The following is a 16,570-nucleotide window of genomic DNA, read 5'->3' on the forward strand; positions in this document are numbered from 1 at the left end:
AGCATTTGAAAGATGAGGCTTCATGGTAAGAGAAGCTCATTTGTACCCTTGTGCTGAACAGCATTAGAAGCTTTCTGGGGCATTTATAGGCTAGGAAGGTGTCTTAGTTCATTTGTGCTGCTATTACAGAATACAGAAGACAGTGTTTTACCCAGCATACCCAAGAGAATGCTGGATTTGTGTACAACGATAACAAAAATTGTCATTTACTGGGAATTTTTCGTGGGCCAGGAACCTTGATAACAACTTCTGTGTATTGTCTCCAGTCCTTAAAGCATTTCTGTAGGTGGCTTTGATGAGCCCGTGTGTGTGTGTGCGCACGTGTGCATGTGTGTGTTGCTATTTAATCCTTTCATTTCCAACATACAATTCCCTGTTAGTTCCTTAGGGCAAAGAGCGTTTAGCTGACTTCTTGTGATTTTTATTCTGCAGCATTGAGGACAGGCCTGCACATATAGGAGTAGACACAAATATTATTTGGAAGAGAAAAGTGGACCCAAACTGCCTTGGCTTCCCTCACACTTCAGCACTCTCAGGGTGCCAAGCTCTAGATTAATCCCAGTTTGAAGGAAACTTAAAACCAGAGGTCCTTAGAGGCCACTGTGTATATGCTTTCATTTTAGAAAATGGGGAAACTGAGGCCCAGAGAGGGGAAGCCTTGTACTAGGCCGAGCAGAATCGTAAATACTTTCAATGTTCAGGTGTCAGGGCATGTAGAGCAGGGCTTCTCAAGCCTGGTTGCGTTTTTGGATCATCAGGAAGAATTTAAAAAACCCTGATGACCAGGTCGCAGCCCAGACCAAAGAAAACAACTTCTGGAGTGAAACCTGGTCATCAGCCGTTTTAAAATCTGCCCAGGTGATTCCAATGTGGGGCCAACTTTGAGAACCAGTGCTTCAGAGAGCACAGGCACCAGCAGTTTCCAATCTGTCTCCCAGGAAACCCAAGGTTTTGCAGAGTTATTTCAGAGGGTGCTGGCAGATAGGATAAGGACAGGGAGTCTCCAGACTTCTTGTTTTGCCTTAATCAAAGGCTCTGCTTGCATCTGTTTTGTTTATTGCTGCCTTATAAAGTATCACTTGATACTTTACAAAGTGGCCCCTGCAGCGCATCCCTTGGTCCATTCCTCCAACTTTGCAGATGGAGAAAAAGGTGATCTGTTCAACACCACATCAAGACCCTGACAGAACCAGAACTTAGACCCCATCTCTTGACTCTCAGCCTGAGTTTTTCAGCCACCTCTGATCCCAAATTCTTTTCTTTTGAAATGATGCAACACCCTGCAAGTACCCTCCAAGCATCCACATGTTCCCTCTTAATCCCGCTGGCATATCCACGCTCTCCTGTGGACCAAATTGTTTGTTTTGGGGTCTGCAGATTAATCAAGGATAGCTGGTGGTCATGGGGCATTTTGGATATAGAGATTATGTAGGAGGCTGTGAGTTGAGGGGGTAGCAACTGACATCTAATTAGCCTTCATTTTAAGTCTCGATGCAGCAATTATGACTTCTGAATAGCAGTGGTTGTTACTGAGGATGGTCGCCTAAGCAGTGCACATAATTATTATAATTACTGTGTACCTAATGATGCCTAATAAGGAGCAACATTGCACAGAGGCGCGGTTGCTGCTCAGCCTGGTGGTCTGGGCTCTGGAGGGGGAGCAGCCGGGGTTCCGATGCTTGTGTGGGACCGTTTTGTAGGGACGCCAGGCTGCCTATTGGAGCTGCAGAGTGCACAGGAAGGGAAAGCTCCCAGAGTGCACAAGAAGGGAAAGCTGTGTTGGCATCAGCTCAGAGGCAATGAGTGTGGAAGTTGCTAAGCTGGAGCTGTCTTCCTTCACCATTGATTTCAAGGTTTTACTTAGATCCATGCTAATTCTGCCTTACAGGAACTCTGCTTGGGGAAGGCACAAATGGATAGCCTTTATGGACAGAGTGTGTGTGTGTGTGTGTGTGTGTGTGTGTGTGTGTGTGTGTATTAATGAAAAATAACCACAAATTTTTATAGAGGGTGCACTACATGCAAAGCACTTTACATTCATTATTTCATTTAATTCTTACAAGAACCCCATTTCACAGATGGGGTAATTGGGGTCCAAGGATAAACACAGTTAGCATTTGTTAAACTCTCGAATATGTGCCAGGCATTGTACATACATGATTTCACCTGATTCCCACAACAATGCCATGAGATAGATATTATTATCATTGCTTTCTTATTTATTCCTGTCCTACAGACGAGGAAGCTGAGACACAGAGAGTGAAGACTTCCAAGGTCATTCAGCTGATACGTGGCAGAGCCAAGATTTAAATCCAAGCAGCTGAACCTTCGCTCCCTCCCTAACCAATACTGTATTTATTAACTAGCATATGCCAGGCACAGGCCAAACAAAATCAGATAAGCAAGTAAATATATATTATCAATTATAGCAGGATATATAGCAAGATAGCAGGATGAGGTGGACAGGAAGAGAGATGAGAGGAGGGGTCTACCGTAAGGAGGATATACAGTGAAGAACTCACTAATCACGCGACATTCGAGCAGAGGCTTGAATGTAGAGAGGAACAGCTGCGTGTTAGGTTGGTGCAAAAGTTGGAGCCTGATCCTGTAAGGCCTTCTAGACCAGGATAATCTCCTGGTATTTTATTCTAAACGTGTTGGGAAGCCCTAGGAGGGAATTGAGCAGGAAGTTGTGTCTCAGAAGATGGCATGAGCATTTTCCCAATGATCTGGCTAAAAATCTGGTGTAGCTCACCCCATCAGTGCCCCGCCGATATCCCCTGGGCACTCACCTTTAGACCTGAAAGCTGCTTACTGCAAAGTCCAGCAGATCTGCACAGTGTGACAGAGGGGGACCCAGCTCCTTAGCCGCTCAGGTCTGAGATGGTTGCTCCCCTCTGTCTCCCCAAAGTTCTCAGCAGGAGTAAGCTGCTCTCCACGTGAAAGTCCCATGCCTTCTCCACGGACAGAACGCTTCTGCAACGTTTGCAGAGCTTGTCCTTTTCTCACCTCCACCTGCCCCTAGCTTTGGGCACCCATCAGGCAAGGGTGCTGCTCCCTCAAAACCTTTCCTCCCCCGCCCACCACCTTCTATCTGGCCCAAACACTGTTCTAATTTCCAGTTCCTTGAAGAGAGGTTCTGATTGGCTTATCTCGGCTTGGAGGGCCCCACCCCTTCTGCACAGTCCAATCAATGGCTCTGGGGGTGGAGCCTGGTGGTAGAAAGGGGCCTCTTCTGCACTGTGGGTGGGGCTGACGCTCAGAGTAGACGGGCCAGGGTTTCATCAGGTTCTGAGGTTCCGGGACCCTCCTTTGCCCAGTTTACAAACTCCCCATCTGGTACTTTCACTGCGCCTGGCACAGAATGAGTGCTTAATACAAACCATAATTCAGATAATCCGAGTTCCTGCCTCTACTTCTCCATCTACCAGCTGGGTGACCTTGGGTAAATCGTCTGGGATTTCTGTCAGTTTCCTCTTATATTAAGTGGGAACAAGGGCTATACCCCTGAGATTGGCAGGTGGAGGCATCTTATCAGGGATGTAAATAAGCATGAGCCCTCATGTACTAGGCATCTAGGAGGAGATGCTGATATTCATGTTGTGCTAATTATAACCATTAGTACTAAGGACTCCCGCCCCCCACCTAGGACGGCTCTGGAGCTGCCCTTTTTCTCCCCGCCCCCCTCCACGCCCCTCCCCAATCTATGCTCTGCGCTGCTGTGCCGGGACCTTGCCTCCCAGTTAATGGGGGTATTGTCCCCGCCCTGCGGGAACAAGGCGAGCTCAGCTGGCCTTAGTCACAGGTCAATTGCTTCATACAAATCCTCAGGGATCCGCGGATGCTGTGACAAGGGGCGGGCGAGGGAGGGCTCCGCGTCAGGGGCAGACAGCTCCAGGTGCTGGAGGCTGCCGCGCGTAGAGGCCCTCCCAGCCAGGATGTGCGTTGTCCTGAGAATCGAATTACCCGGAACCCCAGGGCTCACCCTTTCTGAAGGAGAGCAGGTGCCTCCTGAGAGCAGGGCTTCTCTACCTTGGGGCACTATGAACATTCTGAGTGGGTGTTTACTGTGGGAGACCCTATTCATGGTAGGAGGTTAGCAGCCTCTTTGGCCTCTACTCACTAGATGACAGTAGCACCCCTGCCACCCCCACTCTGTAACAACCAAAAACGTCTCCAGACGTTGCCAAATGCCCCCTCAGTCAGGGACGAGGGGGCAAAAGCAGCCCCAGTTGGGAGCCACTGCTTTAGAGAATGAAGTTTGGAGCTGATTTCTGGGACAAATTCCATGGAACAGCCAGGAAGTGCACCTAGGTAAGGCTGGAGGAGGGTATGAGAAAGCGGAGGGCTTAGGTTCTGACCAGAAAGCATCCCAGTGCCGGGTAGAGATGAGGACCCCAAGTAGTGCTAAGTGGCAGCACTGCAGATGCAGAAGGTTGGAGCATGGCTGCATGGGAGGTGGTGATCCTGGAGGAGGTGAGAAGTAGGCTGGCCTCAGGCAAGGAGGACTGGGGGTGCAATGGGGTGCAGTGGAGTGTTGGAAACAGCTTGAGCAAGGGCCCTGGGGGATGAAGTGAGCATGAGACCATATGAAGATCGGGCACAGGCTGGGATCTCTCAGGACAGGGAATGGGAGTAATATTAATAGCAATAAACTGTGACCTTCACTTTTGAGTACTGGCCATGTGCCACATTCTGTTCTGAGCAGGTTACTTGTGTCATCTCATTTAGTCCTCAAAAATCTCTACAAGGTAGATTTGATTATTATTCTCATCTGGCAGGTGAGGAAACTAGGGCTCCAGATGTTTCGGGGTTCACCAGTGCCACACAACCTATAAAGGCAGGTTCACACTTCAAAGCCAGGCTATTGACCCTCTGGCTTCACTCCTTGCCCACAGAGCCACACCCCACTGGGTGGGCTGGGGAGGGTGAACACAGCAGCCTTCCCCTAATTCCCTGAAGGTGGGATCAGGGCTAATCCATCAAGTGAATGAATGAACACATGAATAAGTGAATGAACACATGAGTAAGTGAATGCACGAATAGAGGAAGGCTCTGGTCTGCTGTGTGTCCTGCTCCTCAGGCAGAAATCACCTTCCCACCCTACTCTTGGCCCCACCCAGCACCCCAGCTCTCTCCCTGGGTATTCCTTCACTTTGGAAATATTCACAGGGCACTTCCTGCTTGGAGCATGCTCTGGCATGAATGCCCCATGAAATACGGGTTTTCTTTGATCCCCCAGCTAGGGCATGTAGAAAGAAGAGAAGGAGAGAAAGATCTAGACACCAAGAAGAACTTCTAAGTGATGTAAACACCATAGCAGCCGCCAAGAGCGCTCACTGCTTGTTGTTGGTCTGCAGGGGCTGCCACAACAAAATGCCACAGCCTGGGTGGCTTAGGACAGAAATGCGTGTTCTCAGAGTCCTGGAGGCTGGAAGTCTGAGATGGAGGAATCAACAGGGGTGGTTTCCTCTGAGGCTTCCTTCCTAGGCTTGCAGATGGCTGTCTTCTCACTGTGACCTCACATGGTCATCCTTCTGTCTGAGTGTCTGTGTCCTAATCTCCTTTTCTTCTAAGGACGCTTGTCAGATTGGATTAGGGCCCACCCCAATGACCTCATTTAACCTGAATTACTTCTTTAAAGGCCTTATCTCCAAATACAGCCCCCTTCTGAGGTCCTGAGGGTTAGGACTTCAACCTATGAAGTATGGGGGGTACAATTCAGTTCAGAATGTTGATCTGTTTTACAGGGACCCTGAACGAGTGCTCGGATGCTTGTGAGGCCCAGAGCTTGGAGTGTACAGCAAGGAAGGGCTCTGCTAGCTTTCTCACCTCCCTCCTGACCTCCTCTGCCCCTCGCTGGACCCAGCCCATTGGCTTCAGGATGGGCCCCACGGGACATGCTTTCATTGGAACCTGAGGAAAGAATGCACTCACAACAGCACTGGGAGCACAGAGGCCTTCCACTACCCTTTCCGAGAAGCAGGTCTATTTTCTCCTAATTTATTCAGTGCCACCGTGTGTGTGTGGCCTCTCAGGTGCAGAGTGATTTCAGCTAACATGCGCCATGCCTGCCACCTACCTCTACTGGAGATTTCAGCCTGATGCCTCCCTTGGGTCTCCAGGGGACTTTCCGATTCAAATTCCATTTGATGCAGATTCTGAAAGTGTGCCTTGTGAGGGCTCCAGCCTGCCATCCTCATTATCCTCAGAAGCCCAGAAGTAGCAGTGGTGGGGGCACCCTGGAAGCCCCGGGGGTCTCATTAGGTGACAGATGCCACTATGGGCCTCTGCCATGTGCCAAGCTTCCTATTACAAGCCACCTGGGAACGTTCACTCAGGGCTTTTTCAGACAGAGCTGCACATCTGGCACGATCCTGAGTCTGTGCCTCTGGGGGCCCCGTCTGTCCTCAGTTTCCCTATCTGCAAAACGAAAAACAATACGTATCTCTCAGGGATGAACAGAGGTAATTCAGTGTGTTTTCCAGATTTCAGTGTGTGGTCTGCAGCCTCATGAGTTTTGCTATGACCACATGCCACCTGTACCCTTACGTTTATTTTATTTTTAGAGGTGGAGGGTCTCATTCTGTTTCCCAGGCTGGAGTGCAGAGGTGTTATCCATACTTCACTACATCCTCAAACTCCTGGGCTCAAGGGATCCTCTCACCTTAGCCTCTAGTACTATAGGTGCACACTACCACACCTGGCTGACTTCTTTATTTATGTAGAGATGAGGTCTTGTTATGTTGCCTAGGCTGGTCTGAAACTCCTGGCCTCAAGCCATCCTCCCATCTTGGCCTCCCAAACTGTTGGGATTACAGACATAAGCCACCACACCCGCCCTCGTTATTTATTTAATTAATGTATTCTTAAATGAATCCATGTCGAAAGACTTGAACTGATCTATTTCAAAAGGAAATTTTTATATCATTAGCGTTAGAGGAAAATTGATATCACTTATCACAAATGCAAAACAATAAGAAAAAACAAAGAAGACGACATCATAACTGTTTATCTGTGTACCAGCTAAACTCATGATGAAGAGCTGTGCTGTGCCTCCTGTGCTCTTGGAAGCACATGAATGTAGAGGACGCCTAGGGTCTGGCATACAGTAAGTACTCAATGGATGATCACTGTTATGAAGAAAATGAGGCCAGTGTGGTGTCTGCCCTTGGGAACGTTTCTCTGAGTTGGTCAAGGGGGACGAATTTGCTCCAAGAAACTGCCATATTTATTCTTCTTTGATCATTAGAGCTCCACAATTTATCATGGTGGTAAGTTGCAAAAATGGCAATAACCTTCACTCTTCCCAATAAGAAGTGAAGTCCATTGCCTGCCCCTAAAATCTGGTCTGGCCTTGTGGCTTGCTTCAGCCAGTGCAACATAGCAGCAGTGCTGGTGTGCCAGTTCTAAGCCTAGAGGAAGAGGCTTTCCAAGGGGCCTGACAGCTTCTGCTTTCCCGGACCCCTGCTATCACCATGTGCACAAGCCTGCACTGGCCTGCTGCTGGATGAGAGGCCATGTAGAACCCAGCCAAGGTGTCCCAGTTAAGGCCATCTCAGAGCAGCCAGCACCCAGCGGCCTGCCATTGGTCTCCAGATGCACACGTGAGCCCAGCCAAGATCAGCCAACCCTGGCTCAGACAAGCAGAACTGTGCAGCCCAGCCTGAGATTTGTGAGGAGTGACAAATGATGTTTTCAGCTTCTAGATGTTGGGGAGATTTGTTATGCAGCAACAGCTGGCCTTCCCATTTTGTCTTGTTTGTTGCCATGGTGCCCAGTCATGACAGCTCCATTTTTTCTAGAATTATTTATCCGTTTCCTCTTCTTAATTGTCTTCCCTTCCTTTTTCGCTCCTTTGTGTGTGTTTTTGAAAGACACCTCAAGTATCTTTGGAAAGGAGCTGGGTATAGATAATAAATTGAAAATCGAGCTGAGAGTTGGTCTGAGAGTCCCTGCCATTCTTGAGGCTAGCCTGTGGGGACACAAGGAGGCATGGAAGATGGACAGCGGTGCTGTTGGTGACAAGGGGATCATTTCTCTGCAGTACCCACTTTGCTCCCCTCTGCTCATTGGGGGAGCCAGAACTCGGATCCAGGTTTTCTGACTCCGGGTCTCAGGCTTGCTCCATAGCGCCACCTGCTGGTGACGGCAATTGGTGGGGCGGGATGGGCTGGGGGAGGCAGAATGGGGGTTTGCCCCTGGCATTACCACTGGGTTCTTTCTGTTTGCTGGGCACAGGTAGGCACCCAAATCAAGATTCAGATTTCCTGATCTCAGAAGTTGTCCACTTCTTTTCCGACTTCCACGGTAACTCGGAACCACACTGTGGAGTTATCCCTGTGTCCTCTTTCTCAGAAGTTCCACATCCAACCCCTCAGCAAGTCTCAGAGGCACTCTCACCACCTCCTCTGCTCTGTTCCCGTTTCTCTTGGACGGCTGAATGTTTCCTAAGGAGTTTCTGCTGCTTCACGCTTGCCCCCTGGAGTGGCATCTAAAAGGTGCAGGTCAGATGAATCTTCTGCCAGGGCTCCTGGCTTAGCCAAGGAAAAGGGCAAGTCCCTGACTGTATCCTGCGAAATTCCACATCTGGGAACTCAGGCATATCAGGCCTGGTCTCCTTTTCTTCTTCCTTTTAAAATAACAAATACATTGACATGCCCCTTATTACACTATGCTGAAATAAAATTCATAGGCAATATCACCTATCAATAGACACAATTTAAATAAATCCATGTAAGCCACATAATGCCCTAACTGTATTCTAGAGGAGAATTAAAAGGAAACTAATTTATATTAAAATAATAGTTATCTCAGCATGTAAATATTCCAGCCCAACTCTTCTGAAGAACACAACGAAGGTGTCAAAACCCCCTCTGCAAGTAGACTTTCTAAGAATGGGGCACAACAAATACAGTTTGGCACCCACTCAATGATTCAAACTCCATGAAGGGCATGGCTTTCACTGATGGGGTCCCCGTGAAGGTGATCAACTCCTGATAAAGCCCCCAGAAAAACAGAGCATAACCTCCTCTTGATCCACACACAAGCAGCAGCCCCAGAAAGCTCAGTGTTTAATGAAATTGAGCAAAACGTGAACACAAAACCAAAAATAACCCCACATTCCTTTGGGTTAAATATGAATCAAGTTAGGTTCCAGGCTCCAAATTCTATCTAGGTTTTTTACCTGCCTTGATATATGGTGGATAATTCTTTGTGTGAGGAGCTGTCCACACATCACAAGGGGTCTAGCATGTGGGCCCCTACCTACTAAATGCCATTAATACCCCCAATCTTTGTGATGACCAAAAACAGGCCTACAAATTTATAACCTCCCCACCACTCACCTATAATCTGGCTGTTCCGGGCTCCACCCCGACTTCTTTCCTGCTATATTCCTCCTCACCTACTGCATTCCAGCCATACTGGCCTCCTGACCTATGAGTTTATCTGGGAGAAGAATGTTCTAGGCAGAGGGAATATTCGGTGCAAATGTCCTGGGGTGGAAATGTGCCCGTCTTGGTCCAAGAACAGTAAAGAAGCCAGTGTGGCCTTAGCGGGGTGAGTGAAAGGTAGAGAAGTCAGAGATGAAATTAGAGGCAGCAGGACCCAGAATGAGGGACACGTGAGGTTGTTAAAGGGACTGACATTTTAAATTCAAATTGATGGCTTATTTTGAAATGTCAGGAGATTTTGCAAAACTGAGCTTGCATTCCTGTATAGCAACCACTGGTGAGGCTTGTTCCCTATGGGAGGGGTGTCTCCTCTTCAATTTGCCACAAGTCCCACCCGTCCCTATTGCCTCATACATCCACCTGCTTTGCTCATGTACATTGCCTGTCTGCCCCATAGGGATTTGAGGTTACAAACTCTCCCCACAGGGGAAAGAGTGTGGGGAAAGGTAGTGAATATGAGTGTGGAGGGAGAAGGCAGTTTTCCCCCTTCCCTCCTCTGGAGAGCACAAGCCCAGGCTTCTCTGGGAAAGAACTCTGGGAGGCTGTGGGTGAGGCCTCCTTTCTGCCACTGCTCTGCATGCTCCACTCTCAGGCCACCTGCTGAGAAAGCATCTCAGCAGGGGAGGCCGAGGCAAGGGCACCCATGGGGACGCCTAGAGGAAATAGTGAAAATATTTTCCCAGGGAAAGCCAACACTGCCATTTGTTTTAGTTGCTTAAATTATATGTGTTATTTATTTTTTAAGTGGTCTGTCATTATTGGTGAATGGGGAAGCCACCCGGCCTCACAATGCAACCAAAATTTTAGATATTGCCATGTAGTTATTAACGAATGAGCTTTTCATCTTTGGAAAATGTGCTGTGCGTGAAGCCCCAGGGGCTGGGTTTCTTGTTATTGGGTAATTACAGCCCATGAGAAGGGGGTGGCCTGGGTCTTCAGCAGCAGGCGGGGTGGGACTTTTCAGGTTCTCTGCATGGTGGCTCAGCCATCCATTCGTATATTTATTCAAACATGCGTATTGGGCGCCTACTGTGTATGAGGTGCTGCTCCAGAGACTGAGAGCAATGATATTAATATAAAGAATAAAGCCACCACTTTCATGGTGCTTACTGTGTGCCAGGCACTGTTCTGAGTGCTGTACCTGTATTAACTCATTTCATTATCCCAGCAGCCCAGCAGGTAGCATTTTCCCTATTTTACAGATGTGGAAACTGAGGCAGAGAAAGAGACACAGGCTTCATGTGTGCCTAAGACATTTCCATGCAATGGAGAAAAATCCAGCAGAATTATATGACAGAGAGGGTCTGGAAGGGGCTAACTGCAGATAGGGTGGTCAGGGAAGGCCTCCCTGGGGGAGGTGGTGGGGAGAAGGAGCCAACTATGGAGAGATGTTAGTGCTACCCGCGGCGAATCCCTACGGGTCTGCAGAACCTCAATTCTTGCCTCCTCAGAAGAAACAATCCCACCGAGTGGCATAAGACAGATGGAAAGACCGAGGCAAGTTTTTAGAGCAGGAAGGAAAGTTTATTAAAAAGCTTTAGAGTAGGAACAGAATGAAGACAAGCACACTTGGAAGAGGGCCCATGGACAACTTGAAAGATAAGTGCCCTGTTTGACCTTTGACTTGGGGTCTTATATGTGAGCATACTTACGGGGTCGGGCGTCGCTTCTCCCCTGTCTTCCCTCCGGGTGGGCTGTCTGCATGCACAGCAGCCTACCAGCGCTTGGGATGGGAGCATGCGCAGTGTGTTTACTGAAGTTGTGTGTGTGCTCACTTGAGGCGTTCTTCCTTTACCAGTCAAATATCCCGGAAGGTCATATACCAAGTAAACGCTGCCATTTTGCCTCTTAGCACGCATGCTTGAGTCCACTTGCCCAACTCCTGGGTCTTACCAGGAAGCTGCTGATCACCAGTTTCAGATGTTTTCAGCTATTGGGAGACTGCCTTTCTCTGGCGCTGGCTGAGACCAGTTATTACTTTAGAGAAACAGAAAGAAGGAATCTTAGGCCGAAGGAATGTGGTTTTGCTGTAGAAATCTGACTGCATTCAGAGCCTGGGGCTTTCTAATGGGCTTGTGATGGTCCCGGGTGGGGGACCTCAGCTGCCGTGCGGGAGGCTGGAGTCAGGGCATGGCTGGGGATATCGGCCTCTCAGGGTGCAGAGAGGACACTCAGGCACTTGAGTTGACCCTCTCGTGCGGATGGCTGGACAAGGAGGTGCTGAGGCCTCAGGCGGGGTTTCTCAAGGCATAATTAAGGTGCACCTCCCCCATTCCCCACTCGCACCCTCTCTACTTAGGAATTCCCTGTGGTGTTTTTTTGTTTGTTTGTTTTATTTTTAACATATGCAGGTTTAGGGGCTTCACCAGATCCTTCTAATGCTAAATGTCTGCGTGTGGAGCCCAGAAATCTGCACGTGTGCCCAGTGACCTAGAGGATTCTGGAGCATGGGGAAATTTCAGAACTGTGTAGTCAAGAATTCCCGATGAGAGGCTGGGCATCTGGAAGGGTAGAGATGATGTTCCCCTCCCTTTGCTGCCATCAGAGCTTGTTCTGAGGCTTCTGTTTAAAGGGTGGTCCAGAGGAGAATGGCTGGGCAAGGGAGCTCTTTACCTCATGGCCCATGAGCTACGGTTAATGGCATTTGCAGTCTGGAGTTGAGGAGCTGGGTGGGGGCACTGGGAGCTGAAGGCATCCCTGGACATGGCTGTCTCACTGGAGGGGGTTGAGTTCTGCAGAGAGAATCCTAAATGCAGAACCATGACCAAGGGGCACAAGTTCCAGGAAGAAGATTTTAATTCCAATTACTGAAGGATTTTGTAATGGCCGGAGCTGTCCAAAAGCTGGAAGACGTGGACTTTAGGGTCAGGCAGACCAGATTGAGTCTTTGCTCGACCACTCTTGGTTGTCAGACCAAGGGCCTTAACTTCCTGTTGCCTGAGCTTTCTCAGCAATAAAATGGGGACAAACACGGCAGTCACTCATAAGGGTGAAGTGAGTTAACACATGGACAGTGCCTAGAACATTGCACACAGTAAGTGCTCAATAAATGCCAGCTGTTGTCATCAGCACATTCTTGTTACTGGCAATAGAAGGACTTGCCTTTACAGGCAGATCAACCTCTTGTGAGGATGGAAGCAGACTCTAAGGCCCCTTGTTGCTGATTCAAGGGACCTCTGGAAGACCCTTGCACCCCAAAGTGATGTTTCCAACTGTCTGCTATTTCCATGGGCTAAAATGGCAATGGCTTTTGCTTCCCAGCCCTGGGGAAGGCTGGGATGCTCTAGGGAACGGGGAGAATAAACAGATCCAGACTGGCCACAAGGGACTGTCTCACCATCAGATGCCATTAGCCAATGGAGTGTCCTTCTCCATCACTTGGACATCACAAAGTCACCAGAATTCTTATGCCTTTGAGCAAGGGTGTGCCATGCCGGTCGGTAGTGTGACTTATACTGGATCAAAGTCACTCTCTGGAGGAAGCTGGGCCCGGGGACTTTGCTCACTGCCAGTGAGCATTTCAGCCTTCCCTCTGAGACTGGGTTCTGTCTGCTGAGAGCCTGTGGAGGCTGAGATGGCCAGGTGGGGAGTGATGATTGATGATGGTGATGATGATGATGATAATGATGATGATGATGAAAAAGAAGAGAAAATCATAAAGATGGCAACTATTACTATTGTTCTTTCTCCACTGAGCACTCACAATGTGTCAGACACAGCATTCAGGACTCTTCCCCATTCATTATCCCAGCTAATTCTTGCAGCAACTTTATGAGGTAGGTGCTGTCATCTCTACTTTATTTATGAGAGAAACTGAGGCTCCTGGAGTTGAAGCTCCATGTTCGAGGCTACCAGGCAAGCAGGAGGTGGAGTCAGATTGGATCCTAGTTATGGGCATCCATGCCCTTACACTGAGCCATGCTGTCTGAATGCAGCCACCCCGGTAACCTCGGCCCAATGGGTCAGTAAGGCTGGCTTGTTGAGAAAGGGACACTGGTGTAGGGCATACCCTTGTGTCAATGGGGTGAGTTTGAGAGACGGGACCCTTGAGGACCGAGGATTGTGAAAGGCAAGACTTTTTAGCAGAAGCTGCCTGTATGGAGAGGCCTCCTTCATCACCCTTCTCAGACCCCACTACACCCTTGGCATTCCACACTCCCTTGGTATTGCAAGACAAGGCAGTGACAACCACTCGATTTCAACTGAAATCACTTGTTTTTTCCCTCCTTCCCAACTGGGCTCTCCCCTGAGACCCAGGTGTTAATGAAATCAAACAAATGAAAATGGGTAAATTATTGCAAAGCTATGAACACCTCCGCAGGGCCACGCCTCACTAGTTTCCAATACCACCTCATTCCGGAGGCTGCCGGAGGAGCCGAAGCAATTTCGTCCCATGGGTGAGGTGGTGGAAGGAAGGGACAAAAGAGACAAGATATTGCAATCAGAAGGTCGCTGACCCAGGCTTTTGTATAATTATAGAATTTCATTTCGGGCCAACTGGATGGACGACTGAGCTTGTTGGCAAATTAGTGGTGAAAAATAAAGCAATTTTTAGCGTCCTCAAAAGAGTTGCCACTCCAGTGGAGTGTCAGCGCCCCAGAGTCGGGGAGGAAGGGATGGGTGGAGAAGAGGGGACTAGGTTGGAAGCAGCTAATCATTTAAACTCATGAGGCAGAGACATTTTAGTTGGGGATCTGGGTGAACGTGCCCCTTGCTGCCCAAGGGGATGATCCCAACTACCTTTGGGGTGTGTCTTCAGGATAGAAGGTGCTGGGACAAGAATCTGGCCTGAACCGTACTCTTCCTAGAATGATTCTCCCAGAATCAGGTGCAGAGATTTTTCTTTTTTCTAAGTAGTGTCCAGACCAGTCTGATATATAACCCTGGCTTTGCCTTGACACGACCAAGGACAAGCCTCTTAGTCTTTCTGAACCTCAGTTTTAATTATTTTGTTAAAATGGAGAGCAGGAACATTCACCGCATGAGATTAGCCCAGTAGATCATATATGAGAAAGTACTTTACACATTAAAATGAAATATGGTTTTGCTTGATATTATTCTTTCCAAGCTTTTATTATGAACATTGCTTTTCATTTTTAGGAAATAGATTTGGCCTCTTGCCCTTATCACCAATTATCTTTATTATTATTGTTGTTGTTGCTATATCTGCCCATGCATCCACTCTATAATTATTTTGTTGATACTTTTTTTAAGATTGTCTTACTTTTGCAATTTTCACTTAAATATTCCTTCTAGCTTTATGTTAAGACAAAATATACATGAACATACTGGCTTCTTTACTCTCGTCTTTCTTTCTTTCTTTCTTTCTTTCTTTCTTTCTTTCTTTCTTTCTTTCTTTCTTTCTTTCTTTCTTTCTTTATCTTTCATTCTTCCTTCTTTCTTTCTTTCTCTTTCTCTCTCTTTCTGTTTCTCTCTTTCTGTCTTTCTTTCTTTCCCTCTTTCTTTCTTTCTTTCTTTCTTTCTTTCTTTCTTTCTTTCTTTCTTTCTTTCTTTTTTCTGAGACAGAGTCTCTCTGTTGCTCAGGCTGGAGTGTAATGGCATGGTCTTGGCTCACCGCAACCTCCGCCTCCTGGGTTCAAGGGATTCTCCTGCCTCAGCCTCCTGAGTAGCTGGGATTATGGGCATCCACCACCATGCCTGGCTAATTTTTTGTATTTTTAGTAGAGACAGGGTTTCACCATGTTGACCAGGCTGGTCTCGAACTCCTGACCTCAGGTGATCCGCTTGCCTCAGCCTCCCAAAGTGCTGGGATTACAGGCGTAAGCCACTGCGCCCAGTTCACTGTCTGGATTATTAATGACCCTATTTCAGATCAAAAGTTCCCAAGGATTGGAGAGAGGGATGAGACTTGCCTGAAAACATAGTCAGGCAGTGGTAGAGCCAGGACTTGAACTCAGAATACTGTGACCCCCAAAGTGCTGTGTCCTCTCCATGAATGGACCAGACCATAGAGGCTGGGAAGTGGTGTCATTACTCTCTTCCTCTCCCCATAATTAACCAGTTGGGGAAGGTGAGATAAACCAAAGGTGAACTAGGTACCCACAAGGGTTTACATTAGCGTTAGCCCATTTGGGCTTTTCCACTGGCTGGTGAGCCAGGCCAGGTGAGCCTTGAGAAATGATGTGGTTCTTGAGTTTTCAGGAGAAGTCAAGGGGAAATTGTGATGTCTTTGAATTTTAGGATAAGATGCAGGGAAATTGCAGCTGGGTTTATACATAGCCTCTCCAGTGAGGCCATGTGTGGGCATCTAGGGATAAGGGGGGGCAGGAAGATCACCTGCTGTTAGCCCATTGATGATTTGATCACAGATAGGTACCACTGGGAGGCTCCCAAATTAATTAGAGGCATAAGAGCATTCCCAGGAAGAGACCTAAAGAGCACCCCCGCTCTCTAGAAACTGGGAGCACAGGGAAATCATGGGACGGTTAGAGAATAGTATGAGATGGCATGTGAGAGAGTAATAGAAGATGTTACAAGATCCTAGGAGCAGTTGGCATTGTGAGGAGGGAGAGACTGGGACGTTGGGGTAACCTGGGATGGCTCCCTGGAGGAGGTGAGACTTAATCAGGGATTTGGGAAGAGAGTACGTTAGCCAGAACGTTCAGCTACAAAGATTAGAAAGTGCATCTTGACCTGGTTAAAGGAAAGTTAAGAAACAAAAAACAGAAAAAAAACCCTTTTGTTTTGTTTGTGGCTTATATAAACAGAACGCTCAGGGTGAAGCCTATGAACCCAGGTGCTACAAAAGTGTGGTCCACACTGTGGCCGTGTGTTCATTTCTCAGCTCTGCCTCCCCTGGGTTGGGGTGGTTATTTAGCAGCTCTCTACGTGGGGCTGTAAAGATGCCCCTGACAGCGCCAGTTTTCAAGGCCCTTGTATCCTGTGTCTCAAAGTGTACCTGCAGGATTTTTTTTTTTTTTTTTGAGACGGAGTCTCGCTCTGCCGCCCAGGCTGGAGTGCAGTGGCCGGATCTCAGCTCACTGCAAGCTCCGCCTCCCGGGTTCACGCCATTCTCCGGCCTCAGCCTCCCGAGTAGCTGGGATTACAGGCGCCCGCCACCTCGCCCGGCTAGTTTTTTGTATTTTTTAGTAGAG

General features: G+C 48.2%; 1 long non-coding RNA gene across 1 annotated transcript in view; it reads right to left on the minus strand.

The window, feature by feature from the left end:
- The window catches only part of LOC106995011 (uncharacterized), a 38,448-nt gene extending 35,322 nt beyond the window's left edge, over nt 1-3,126 (minus strand). The window contains exon 1 of the long non-coding RNA XR_001441728.3: nt 2,793-3,126. This is a non-coding gene — a long non-coding RNA (uncharacterized LOC106995011). The remainder of the gene's footprint in view (nt 1-2,792) is intronic.
- Between the last annotated feature and the right edge of the window lie 13,444 nt (nt 3,127-16,570).

Source organism: Macaca mulatta, chromosome 20 (assembly GCF_049350105.2).
Source record: "Macaca mulatta isolate MMU2019108-1 chromosome 20, T2T-MMU8v2.0, whole genome shotgun sequence".
NCBI lineage: Eukaryota > Metazoa > Chordata > Mammalia > Primates > Cercopithecidae > Macaca > Macaca mulatta.